Source organism: Saccopteryx leptura, chromosome 2 (assembly GCF_036850995.1).
Source record: "Saccopteryx leptura isolate mSacLep1 chromosome 2, mSacLep1_pri_phased_curated, whole genome shotgun sequence".
In the NCBI taxonomy this organism is placed as follows: domain Eukaryota; kingdom Metazoa; phylum Chordata; class Mammalia; order Chiroptera; family Emballonuridae; genus Saccopteryx; species Saccopteryx leptura.
In genome coordinates this window covers 244,311,041-244,324,095 of record NC_089504.1, presented here as the reverse complement: position 1 = coordinate 244,324,095, position 13,055 = coordinate 244,311,041, and the positions used below count along the sequence as shown (strand labels likewise).

The 13,055-nt window shown below is 47.8% G+C and overlaps 1 protein-coding gene across 5 annotated transcripts in view; it reads left to right on the top strand.

The window, feature by feature from the left end:
- Positions 1-13,055, top strand: part of CUX2 (cut like homeobox 2) — a 229,700-nt gene that overhangs the window by 54,191 nt on the left and 162,454 nt on the right. The window lies entirely within an intron of this gene.

Here is a 13,055-nt window from a genome sequence, read left to right as displayed (position 1 = left end):
GGGCTTGGGCTGCCGGGCCAGGGCCGGAAGGACGACACCGCCTGTGTCTGGACGTCCTGCCCAGGGTGAGTGCCAGGCCCTGCTGTCCGTTGAGAGGACTTGGGGGTGTAAGAGCAGGAGGTTGTGACTTTGTGTGTGTGTGTGTGTGTGTGTGTGTGTCCAGCCCAATGTGTGTGGCTGTGTGTCTCTGTGCATTGTGGCTTTGGTGGTTGTCCACATTCAAGACTCGGTATGGATCTTTGTGTGTGTGTGTGTATGTGTTATTGAGTTGTGTGTATGTCTTTCTGTGACTGTCTCTGTGTGTGTTCAGGAGGTGGCCATGGTGTGGCTGGCTGTGTGGGTCTGGGTGTGTCTCTCTGGGGCCTTTTCTGGCTGCATGGATGTATGTGAGCATCTTGGGGAGGTACTTGGGTGTCTGACCTTGGGTCTGTACACCTCTGTATGTGTGTGCGTGTGAACGTGTGTACACAGGTGAGTATGTGCATTGGAACATGTGAACACACAAGGGATGTCGTGTGTGCATTTGTGTGTTGCATGTTGTATGTGAGCCATACTGTGTGTGAGTGCAGCTATATGAGAGCACGTGTTGTGTGTGAGCATGTTGCATGCGAGTGTGTGTGGCACTCTCACCCTCTCACATTTGGAACCCCAACAGAGTGGTCCTTGGGTGACTGGGTCTGAGAACACAGTGTGGCCGGCACTGCCGATGGGTATCCAGGACCCCGCTGGCTCCCACCCCAGCCAGAAGCTCTGGAGACCTCCAGGTGCCTCTGCAAGCTACACTGTTATTTACCCACCCTGCTCCAGCTGAAAAGGTTCTGTCAAGCTTTACCTCGGTAGCTTGGGCCACATAGGCAATGGGAGTTTTGCTTCTGGAGGGGTTGCTGCTTCCCAAATATAAAATCATTTTATAATATGCAGAACATGCTTTGTCAAGGTGCACTTGCCCCGGTGATGGGAGCCCCTGGTTGACAGTTGCTGGTCTGGCCCAGGGGAAACCAGTGCCCTGGGCTGGTACCCCTAAGCTGGGGGGGGGGCTTTGGCCATAGCACTGGACATGGTTAGCTCCCCTAGATGGCCATGCCACAGTGCCCTGAACCTCACCATGGGGTGTGACCTGCCACAATTGCTTCACCAGGGCAAAAAAGCCATGCCCTGAAGGGAACCTGGTGGCTGGGGGGCTTCTTTGCTGAGATGAGACGGAGGCACCTCTTTTTAATTCTCGTCCCCATCCAGCTCACTCCTTGTCATTGGGTAGTGTCTTTTTTATCACCTTCTGCAGGATGGTATGGCTGGACAAGGGAGTCAAGGTTTACAGAGTAGAAAATCAGGTCCTGTGCAAAATTCAGTCTGATTGGGAACCAGTGCGAAATGCAGACCTCAGCCTTCTCATCTGTAAGATGGGTGCTATGAGAGCGCCAGCCTCAGAGCTGTCTCTCCCTTGTCACCTCAGAGCCTTTCTTGAACGTGGCAGATGTGCATGAGCTGGACAACCTGGGTTCAATGTGTCCTACCTGTATGTGATCTTGGGCAAATCATCTTCTCTGTGTTTCCATTATTTTATCTGTAAAATTGGGCAAATAATAGTAAGTACCTACTGCATGAGATGTTATGAGGGTTAAATTCCGTACTTTGCATAAAAGGTTAGGCAGAGTAAGTGCTATATAGAACATGAGCTATTGTTATTTCTAGAATTTCTGAACCCACAGTAAAACATCCTATCAGCACACAATAACTTTAAAAAAAAAAACAAAAAACACCACAATGTAATCTGCTCTTTGTGCAGCCTCGCCTGCTCTGTGCTATCGGGCGACTGCTGCGTGCCAGGCAGCCGGCTGGGAGTGCCCGCGTGTTGCTGCATGGGTTCTGGGGTGGGTATTCTGCATGGGAGGGCTGGGCCAAATGCTGTGCTCATCTCTCCTCCACCCATTTGGCAAGGCAGCTACAACTTGGGTTAAGTCACTCTGGGAAGCTGCCAGAGGTAGGAGCCATCAGCCGGCAAGAGATCTACCTGGCAGTTCTCCCCACCAGGGTGGGTCCATGGAGCTTGGGCTTGTGGTGGCTGTGGGTGCCCAAAACTGTTCTGTGCACCTTGTCAGTAGGTGACTGACATCTGAGCACTGGCGGCAGGCAGCTGAGGGGAGAGCTGCATTCAGAGAGGGGTATTTCCCCACGAGGCTGGCACAAATGGTGTCCTGAGCCCACCTACCTTACACCTTGTCAGGGGCACGTTGATGGTGAAATACTCAGTCTAGCTAAGCGAAGCCCTCCCCTTAGACAAGATTGTGCAAAAACATTTTGCATGCAGAACATCTCATCTTTGTAGAAACACCTTAAAGTAAGTCCTACTTATTTCTATTTTACGAAGGAGAAAGCTGGAGCTTGGAGAAGTTTTGGAATCTTCCAGGGTAAAAGTCCTGTTTCCATTAGTTGCTGAGTGACTGGGCCAGTTACTTAACCTCTCCGAACCCCCAATTACCCACTTCCTAGAATTGTAGCAAGGATTAAGTGAAACAGTGTAGCTAAAACATTTTCCCTGGCATCTGGCTTGGTAAATAATTTTTAAAATCTTTGTTGTTGTTACTGCTGTTTTATGTTTTTGCAAGGGATCATTCCTTGTCTGTTTAACAGATATTGACAAGATTCAAATTTGACACCTTGATGTCTACAGGGAGGGATTCATTTTAGGAGGAGAAAAGCATTCACCATTGGCCGCAGGTAAGTTTGCAAGTTTCCTGCCTATGGAGAAAACTACTCTTATTTGGAGGGTCTTATCAGCGTGTAGGGTAGAGCCTCTTCTGTTTCACAGAAACTCCCCTTGAATGTTTACCCTTGTGCCCACACTCATTTGGACACTTTGAGCAAAAAAAGGTCTGGTATGTAGTAAATGCTCAACAAATGCTTGATGTATGAGTGATGGACTGTGCTCCAGAGCTCACCTGATTGGAAGCTCCCCATGGAAGAGGGGGCCTGGTCTGGGCACCCCCACTTTAGCGCTGCACACACTGTGAGCCTCCAGTGCCCAGAGCATCTCTTGAAGTTAATCACGTTACTATGGTTGTGATGGTCAGAGGTAAAGGAGTTGACATAAAATTGTGATGCTGTCACATGACTCGAAGACCAGGGGATGAGTTTGAGGCAGTGAATATGACCTCAGAAGTATACAGACTGCGAAGGGAATGTCATTCATTCATTCATTCATTCAGTGAATAGTTCTGTGCTCAGTGCCTGATCCTCAGGATCAGGAATGTGGAGCATGTAGCTTCATCTCTCTGTGTAACTGGTTCCTCGTCTGTGAAAATGAGGTAGTTCACACAATACATTTAAGGATTAAGGCTTGGCCCACAGCACGTGCTCGTTGATGGCTCACTGCTATCATTGCTGTGCTGTTTCCAGAGCCCCAGATAGAGAGGGATAGAGAGGGGGATTATTAACTCTATTCTAAATAGGGGAGAAATGGCAGCCCAGTGAACACTCCCAAGATCACTGAGCGCTAAGTGTCAGAGCAGCCCCACCCCGCTCGTTGACTCCTGCTTCAGCCCTTGCTCTTCACCTTAGCTGCTCTTTCTGGGACCACCTGTGCTTGCAGGCCGCTGTGGCCCTCAGAGAATGTTGATTCTCCATTAGAAGGAAGGAGCGGGAGGGGATGGTGCCATGTGGCTCACACAGAATAACCGGGATCTCAGCTGTGGTCGCTTTGCCCAAAATACCATATTTCTCCAGCTAGATTGTTGCTGCTGTGTCTTAAGATCTACTCTTCTCTAAGACCGATCCTCCCCATGAGTGAGATTCACTGCTGCTCCCTAGATAGACCTGGGAGCCACTCTGAGGTCCCCGCGGGGCCCAAGGCCCTCTCTCTGATGGGCAGGGCCTCTTCCGTGTAGATGCATTTGTCTGGACTTCTCCCTGGGCACTCTGATTTCTTTCCGCTTCCTCAGAAATATTTGGGGGTGATTAAAAGGAAATGTTCTTTTAACTCTAATGAAATGGGGTTTGGGGTTTTGGAATGATCAGCCTTGGTTTTGGGAGCCAATGCCAGCTGATTTGATAACTGAGACTATAAGCAACGAGTATTGATTTCTCTCCCCCCGCCTTCTCTGAGAAAGATGACTCGGCAAAGGGGAGATGTTTGGAAATTCAGGAGCAGATGACTGTAGGAAGCCGGATAGGCTGTGAGCGTGCATGCGTGTGTGCATGTGCGTGCACTGCTCTGCTCTCCCTTCAGGGCCTGTAAACTCTCAGACCCCAGGAGATGTGGATGGGGGTTCTACCTCTTCAGCTGCCTTTGTCAGGACTCCTCAGAAGAGCAAGGATTTTGGAACCACACAGACCCAAGTACAGAGCCTGCCTCTGCCACATCCTGGCTAGGTGGCCTTGCGTAAGTGACTTCACCTCCCTGTGACTCAGTTTCCTTGTCTGTAAACTGGCAAAAAGTAATACCTGCTGCATAAGGTTGTTCAGAGGACTCATTGAGAATTTCTCTTGTTAGTAACTTGTGGTAGCTCTGATCGCAGTGATATTAATAACTAATAATTCATATTACTTGTTGATAATTGTAGGAGCCGAGGGCCGTGGGAGTGCAGGGAGGGGTCATGGATTTTGACAGAGGCAGGCGGTCCTGGAAATGTTCTAAGAGAGGGGCGTTGGATGACAGCCCTTACCATGTGTGACAGAAAGGGGACGGAGTAGAAAATGCTTCTCTGTTTCGAGGATTTATAGGCTGAAAGGCAGGGAGGTATAGAAGCTTCAGGTGAAATGAGGGAGCAGCTGCTGTCCAGTCTGGCCCTGGAGGGGAGTGTCTATGATGGACAAGGAGCCCTGTTCTGGCAGCTCAGGTGAAGTGAGTGATGGAAGAGCTCTGTACATCAGGGCCTGTTTGTTCCGTCTGAACTTCAGATGTAGCAATACACTGCATAGCGCTGTATCCCTGGGTTGAGAATTAGTTACATGCCAGCTGTCATGCTAAGCATGTATTTACACCATCTAATTGACTCTGCCTCTTATCCCCATTTTACAGGGGAGGAAACTAAGGCTGGTGTAAGATATACTGTGAGAGCTGCCCTTTCCTTCAGTCAAGTCCTGGTGAGACAAGGCTGTCTTTCCGCCCTGTGGCCAAGTCCACAGGCCTCTCCCATACCCCGCCCACCTGAAGTGGTTTGTACAAGTCCTTGGGTGGCATGCTTCTCCTCTGTGGGAACTTTTTTGATGCTTGTCTAGGGCACATAACATCCTTCCTCAAGATTCCCTGCCTAATTTAATCAGGTGAAGGTGTCATTTAGCCGTCACTTATATTCTCTTTTCCCTGGTCCCAGCTGAGTTCTTCTGTTGCTTTGGGGAGTTCCTGGAAGCTGCAGGCTTCACCTGGGCAGGGCCTGATTTACAACTGGCACCAAACTGACTACATCCTCCCTGGCTCAGGGGAATTTGGAGGGTTGGGCGATCTGTGCTGGCCAGCAGGGAGAGTGGAATGCTCACACAGTAGGTGGGGGCTGGAGGGTGCAGGGAAAGCTCTGGGATTAGATCTGCAAGCCACAGCAGGAAGACACACACCTGAAATAAAAAGTGCAGAAGGGGCCCTGGCCGGTTGGCTCAGCGGTAGAGCGTCGGCCTGGGTGCGGGGGACCCGGGTTCGATTCCTGGCCAGGGCACACAGGAGAAGCACCCATTTGCTTCTCCACCACCCCCCCCCTTCCTCTCTGTCTCTCTTTTCCCCTCCCGCAGCCAAGGCTCCATTGGAGCAAAGATGGCCCGGGCGCTGGGGATGGCTCCTTGGCCTCTGCCCCAGGCACTAGAGTGGCTCTGGTCTCGGCAGAGCGACGCCCCGGAGGGGCAGAGCATCGCCCCCTGGTGGGCAGAGCGTCGCCCCTGGTGGGCGTGCCGGGTGGATCCTGGTCGGGCACATGCGAGAGTCTGTCTGACTGTCTCTCACCATTTCCAGCTTCAGAAAAATGCAAAAAAAAAAAAAAAAAAGGTGCAGAAGGGTGAAAAGCAGGTAAATGATAGCATACACAAGATCCCTTTGGGCCAGACACTCCCCGAGGCAGTGACAGTATAGGGAAGTCCAGGACCACCAGGTCCCTGCCCTTGGGGAGCTCACTTGAGCAGATACCCTGCACAGAGCCCACCCACTTCCAGCGTAACTTCAACTCCAGAATCTTTGTCAAGCACACCCCCCACCCCCAGGTGCACACAGTGTAATAGAGAAGCCAGTGATTCTAGAAGGTCCCAGAAGGTGAGGCGTGAGGGGAAACTTAGATGGGAGTATCATCTACTTCTCAAACACTTGCTTTCTGAGCTGTTTTTCCAGCCGCATTCCCCAGTGATTCTCACAGCACGACCCATCTCACATCTGGGTAAACTGAGGCAGGGCGTGGTTCGATACTTGCCCACAACCTCTGGAGAAGTGGCCAAGCTGGGATCGGAACCCTGGGTTCTTTAACTTCAAACCACCTCTCTTCACTTACAGATGGAGAAACTGAGGCCCCGAGTGGGATCAGGACTTGCTTGTCTTTTAGAGGTAGAACTTCCCCATACTTGTAACCATTGGCTTGGTGGGCAAGAGGATTAAGTTGACTATAAACCTGTGAAACAAGTAGAGTTAAATTGAAGATAAAGTATAGTTAAGTGCCCAATGTCATGGCACTGCCGATGAGTATGCTCTTCTCCCCTGCCCCTATTTCAGGAGCTGCCTGGGCATCAGAAGCCGACTTCAGCTTTGTGCACAACTCCTCAGTGTATGAGGCCACTTTCATGGACGTTTCTTTGCTCTTCAAAACCTGGGCACAGTCACTCAGTTTGGGGGGAAGGTGTCTATGCAGGCCCCCTGAGTTGGAGTGAACCAGGAGAGAGGATGTTCTGGAGGGTCCAGGTAGGAGTGAGGTCTAATGAGGCCCAGCAGTTGTCTACGTCTTGGCAGCTGTTGTAGAAATATCTCCTCCCTCATGAGACACTGTGGCCTGCACAGGACTGGATGTCAGGGGACTGGGTTCTGTCGGTGCTCTAAGGCCAATGACTTCCTGCCTTTTGCCCCTCATTTCTTCATTTCTCAAACAAAAGCTAATCAAGACTCCTTTTGAGCATTTATGCAAATTTATTGCATACCTGTTTGGACAAGCTCAAGGGGAAAGAGTTCTGGGATCAGTTAGCAATGTCTGCTGTAGATGCTGGAAGAGGTAGTGGTGTTGTGTCTACCATTCATCCATTTATTGATTCAGTGAGCACTTTTCTTTATTCAGTGAGCACTTTTTGAGTGCCAACTATGTGACAGGCACTGCAGACAGGGTAGGAAATAGCAGGTATGCATTCTGTCCCCTGGGGATGGTAGAGACAGAGTAAAGCTGTGTGAGGGCAGACATTTTGTGTGTCTGGATCACTCACTGCTGGGCTCTCAACACCCACTGTTTGTCTGGCACACACCTGTGTCCTCGGATATTTATTGACTGGAAAGATGAGTGAATGAGCCAAGTGGAAATGAACATGTAATTACAAAGAGCGATAAAAGCTGCCCAGGAAAAGAAGGAAATGGTGAGGGGAGAACAGCTTTTCTCTCAGATAGGAAAGAGCCTTGTGCTCAGAGGCTCACAGGCCACAGAGAGAGAATGCGTTAGGCAAAGATGCCACAAGTGAATCTATAATTCTGAGGGCTGTGAAAGAAGGAATGTTGGAAAATGTTGTCTGGAGGTAGAACCTCCTTAGATAGGCAGTTAGGAAAGTTATTTAAAATTTTTATTTTTTAGCTTTGTATTTTGAAACAGTTACCAAATAATTTACAAAAACTTGCAAAAATAGTATAAAGAATTCTTCCTGTTCCCTTCACCCAGATTCCCTAAATGCTAACATTTAACATAACCACAGAACAATTACAAAATCAGGAAATTAACACTGATGCAATGCTATAATCTAGTGTACTGATGTTAGACAAATTCTGCCAATTGCCCACTAATGTCCTTTTCTGGTCCAGGCCCCATTCCCGGATCATGCATTGCATTAGTTGTCATGTCCCTTTAGTCTCCTTTAAGATTCAAGTACGTGGACCCAAGTCAGTCTGAGCAAAGTGAACCCTGTGACTTCTGCTAGAGCTATTGGGAAAGAGGTGCTTTCTTTCCGGAGCGTTGTCAAGCTGGTGAAGGTGGGCTGCTGGGGCAGTGCCACCCACACAGAGGACAGCTGAGCCAAGAGATGAGCAGGGTGAGGTACCACCATTTCAGCGACTGGATATGGCCAGATCTGAAGCCAGTAACCTGGAACTTCCAGGTCATGCGAAACAAAAAGAGGCAGGGAGATGCCCTATGGAACCAAGTGAAGAAAGAGAACTGTTTGATACATGAATGAATCTCAAATATACTTTTCAGGGACAGTGTCGTAGTGAGAGAGAATTAGGGGCCACTCACTACTATAATGGGCAGGACTCTTGCAGTTGCATGACCTTGATACTTTTGGTGAGTACTCATCATTTATTTTGTAGAATGCCCCTTGGTTTGGGCATGTAGGATGTTTACTCATGATTAGCTGTAGATTATGTTTTGTTTTGTTCTTTTTTTGGCAGAAATGCTACTGGAGTGATGCGTCCTCAGTGCATCATATCAGAGGGAGGCACATGCTGTCTACCTGTCCCATTGTTTGGTGATTTTAACTTAGCCAACTTACTTAAGTGGATGTCTGCTGATATCCTCCATTGTGAAGTTACTATTTTTCCATTTGTAATTAATAAGCATTTTGTGGGGAAACATTTTGAGACAATGTAAATACTCTGTTACTCAACATTCTTTTGCCCACTAATTTTAGCATCTATTGAGGCTTCTTGCCTGAAAACAGTTTCTGCTAAAGTGTTTGCCAAATGGTGATTTTTCTCTTTCCATCTTCTATATTTATTAGTTGAAGAGCTTTTGCGTCTCCCCCATTTATTTATCTTTTCAGTTATTTATTTATGTCAGTATGGACTCATAGATCATATTTTATTGTCTCCTCCCTTTCTCTTTTCCCCTCTCTCCCCTCTCTCTTTGTTCCCCATCTTTCTGTCCTACTGTTTCTCTCTCTCTTTCTCTCTTTTTTTCTTACAATCGTATTTCTTGCTGAAGAAGCCAGGCTATTTGTTCCACGGAGCGTCCCTCCATCGGCTCTGGCTGAGTGTGTCCCCGTGGTTACAGTTAACGCACTCCTTCGTCCCCTGGGTCCTCTGTGAACTAGTGGTAGCCCCGGAGGCTTGATGGGATGCTGGTTTGATACTTTCAGCAAGACCACATCATAGGTGGCAGTGTGCCCTTCTGTCAGGAGGTACACAAGGTCTGACCGTCTCCCTCTCTGTGACAGAGATTGATGCATGGGCTTAGGAGCTGTCAGCTGGATTCATCTATTGTCAAGTCCCCCATCAGCTCTTCATCCACTGGGGTTTGTGCCCACTGACGATCATTGCCTGGGCCCATTAATTCGTGAGGGGTTGCAAAATGTTGATATGTTGATTTTGTCCCTCCTTCTCTCTTTCTTAGCTGGCGCGTTTCTCTACAGAGAAACCACTCCTCATCAATTATATGCCTACCCTGAAGGAAAGTGTGTCCAGGAAAGGGAGAATAAATGCTTAATTCTTTCCCTGTATCTGCCAGTTTTCAAAATAAAAGAGTTGGTTTCCTGGCATCCTCCAAAAGTGGCCAATGAGAGTTAAAAAAAATTATTATAAACCCATGGATGCAAGCATAATTGTGACTTCATTCACTCAGTCATTATCCTTATTCATGCTCAGAGTGTCCCATCTCTGTTGTGTGTGTGTGTGCTGGGGGCTGGGGGGCATCTGCAAGTCGACTTCGAATCATTTGGCCTCCTCCAGGGGTCCTGGACACCTTCCTTGCTTTCTAGGAAAACAAGGTATTTCAGACTTGCTGTGTACATTTGCCACCCGACCTTTGCAGCCCTGGGGCCCTTTGTTGGAAAGTGGTATTTAGAGACCACAGTCTGGTTGCTGAATGAATGAATGTGCAAAACAGCTTGAACAGTGCGGCTGGGGTTATTTTCAGTGTCCACAGTGGAGGAGGGCTGGTGGCAAACAAGGGGGGCAGGCAGTGGCTTTGAACTTGAATCTCCTCTCTTTCCCAACCCTGTCCCAGGTTACTGATTCTCTAGGAGCCATTTATTCACTTTTATTTTATTCCCTCAACAACTTCTTTATTTAGAAAACAAAGGTGGAACTCCCTCATCTCTTTACTTGAGTTTGGCATTTTCTTGGGGAAGGTCTTTGAGGTCAGAGAACCGCTGAAAAAATGAGACCACTTGTGGTTCATCCATTCCTTTGGATCCTGCCATGCTTTGTTTAGCCAGTCGATGTGCGAAGGGGGCTGTCCCTGCTGTCTGCCTTTTAGTATCTTTAAGGTTGTGGGGAGCAATAAGAAAGTTTACCAAGGAACCATCAAATCCAGACCAGAAAACAAGTAATATCCCTTCATCAGAGCAACTTAAAATGAAGAAATACTAGCCTTTGAGTGTTAGCCCCGCCTTCATTCAAGAAGCCTGCGTGTGTGTCTGTGTTTGAGATTAAAACTCACATTTCATTTTTATATGCTGTGCTTAATCCAATAATGATTTCATGTTTCAAACAGCAATAATATCTTTCAGCATAGTTAATCAGAATGGACTTAATGCTGTCATTATTTATTAACCTTTGTTGAAAAGCAAGAAGTTTCTCCCTAATCTGTGATTGTTGGTCTTGTCAGGCTCTATCAAGTAAAAAAAACCAGTTTTGGCATTCATTAAAACGGTGCGAATCTTGAAATGACAATTGGAGCCAGACAGTATTTGGTGCATGAAATCCCCGTTGTGTTCACCAGGATAACTGAGAAGGCTGGGGGATGAGGGATGTTCGAAAGACCAAATGTTCCATCCCTGAATTCCTCTTGGATAAAGAAACTGTTCATGGGAACGGGGAGGGTGGGGCAGAGGATGCAGTACAGGGGAGGGAGGGGTTGGGCCAGCTGAAGCCTCTAGCTAGGGAAACGCATCATTCGTTCAAGGCAGTGGATTTGAACTTGGATTCCAGATGCTTCCTCACTTTCTCAACCCTGTCCCAGGTTATTGACCCAGTGGGGGCCATTTATTCAATCTTACTCCTTTCCCCCAACTTCTTCAGAGAACAAGCGTGGGTCTCTCCCCCATCAAAACAGCATGACGGCCATCAGATATCAGCGTGAGTTTTGGGTTTCCACTTCACTGGAATCCTTCTGGCTGGAGGTTGTGGTCTATAGTCCTTGAATTTTAGGTCCACGAGACTGTCCTGGAAAGCTTCCTCAATCCCTGGGGACTCAGTAGGCCTGGGGTGTCTCGAGATTCTGAATTTTAACAAGTCCCCAGGTGCTGCTAATGCTCTTGGTCCAGGGACCACCCTTTTTGAGTAGTACCAAGGGCTTTGTGGTTTTGGTTTTTCTAAACATCTAGAACAGTGGTCCCCAACCCCTGGGCCATGGACTGGTAGTGGTCCGTGGGCCATTTGGTACTGGTCCACAGAGAAAGAATAAATAACTTACATTATTTCTGTTTTATTTATATTTAAGTCTGAACGATGTTTTATTTTTAAAAAATGACCAGATTCCCTCTGTTACATTCGTCTAAGACTCACTCTTGACGCTTGTCTCGGTCACGTGATACATATATCCGTCCCACCCTAAAGGCTGGTCCGTGAAAATATTTTCTGACATTAAACCGGTCCGTGGCCCAAAAAAGGGTGGGGACATCATCACTGGGTCAGTGACCCAATGACTGGCCAGCAGCCTTATTGGAAGGTTTTGTCTGAGAGTTATAGAGGTTCTGGGGGTGGCAGGGCAGGACATCTGAGCTTGGCAAGCAGAAGCCATCCTTCCTCTTTCTATAGATGGATCAGCCAGTCCCTCCTCATTGTCACTTCTCTGAAACAGATCACCTGAGCCTGTGCGTTTCAAACTTCAGTGTCAACGTGGATCACCTCAGGGCCTTGTTTAAATGCGGGTTCTGATTTATGAACACTTGGGTGGGGGGCCGAGATTCCACATTTTCACTGGCACCAGGTGATGCCTGCCTGCCTTAGCGGACACACTTTGAATAGTAACGCTCTGTCAAACGATAAGAAAACCCAACAGCACAGTTGGCCAATTTTGGCACCTTCCTGGACTTGAATTACAGTTTGAGCCTTGCTAAATCCAGCAACTCCCCTAAAGGGAAATTTACCTTAAAAAAAGAAAGAAATGTTTCAACTTGCTCAAGCCTCCTACAAAGGAAAACACTCTCCCAAGGGGCCTCCCTTTCTCTTTTTCATCTCAAAGAACCACAACATCTTTCTCAGAAAGTCCCTGTTGGGTCTTTACCTTCCAAAGGTGATTCAGAGATAAAAATCTAATGCAGCAAAGAGGTCTTGATGCTAGGAGGCATGAAGGAGAGTTCCACTTAGCAAATACGGCTTGTTCAAGGCCGGGTGGGGGTAGCTGAGGTCAGTGGAGTAGATCTCCTCTCTTATAAGGATAGTCCACTTGGGCACCGAGAGGTGTGGTAACTTTTACCCATGTAAATGGGGAGTGAGCAGGTGCTGTTAATTATTTAAGAAGAATTAAGCAATCTGGGTGGGTGGGTTCTATGCTCTGTTTGTTAATAAAGGTTGCTGCAGAAAGGAATTTTAAAATTCAGTATTCTCATTTGCCTCGTTTTGCAAAGAAGCCGAGCCTCGGTTTGACTGGTGGGAGCATCTGGAATTAATGAACCAGCCTCTTACAGTGCAGAAATCAATGTTTGCTGCATTAATTGCATGATGCTGAAACCCACTTTTTATTTCTGACTCGCAGAGCCATGGCCTAAGAAATCTCAAGCGGCAGGAACTGCTTCTTCACCGTGGACTTGTGACATGGGGACATGAGGGACATGGGGGAAACTTAGGGCAAGTTGTGTACTTTGGAGGTCCCCAAGGGGCAGGTCCTGGAAAGCTTGTAGTAGAACTCAAGGACCCACTCCCTCTTGAATAGCTGGACACTGTCTGGACTTCCATCTCCTGAGACTTTCCAGCTCATTGTCTTTCTTTGTGTTGAGATAAGCCTTATTAAGAAAGTCTG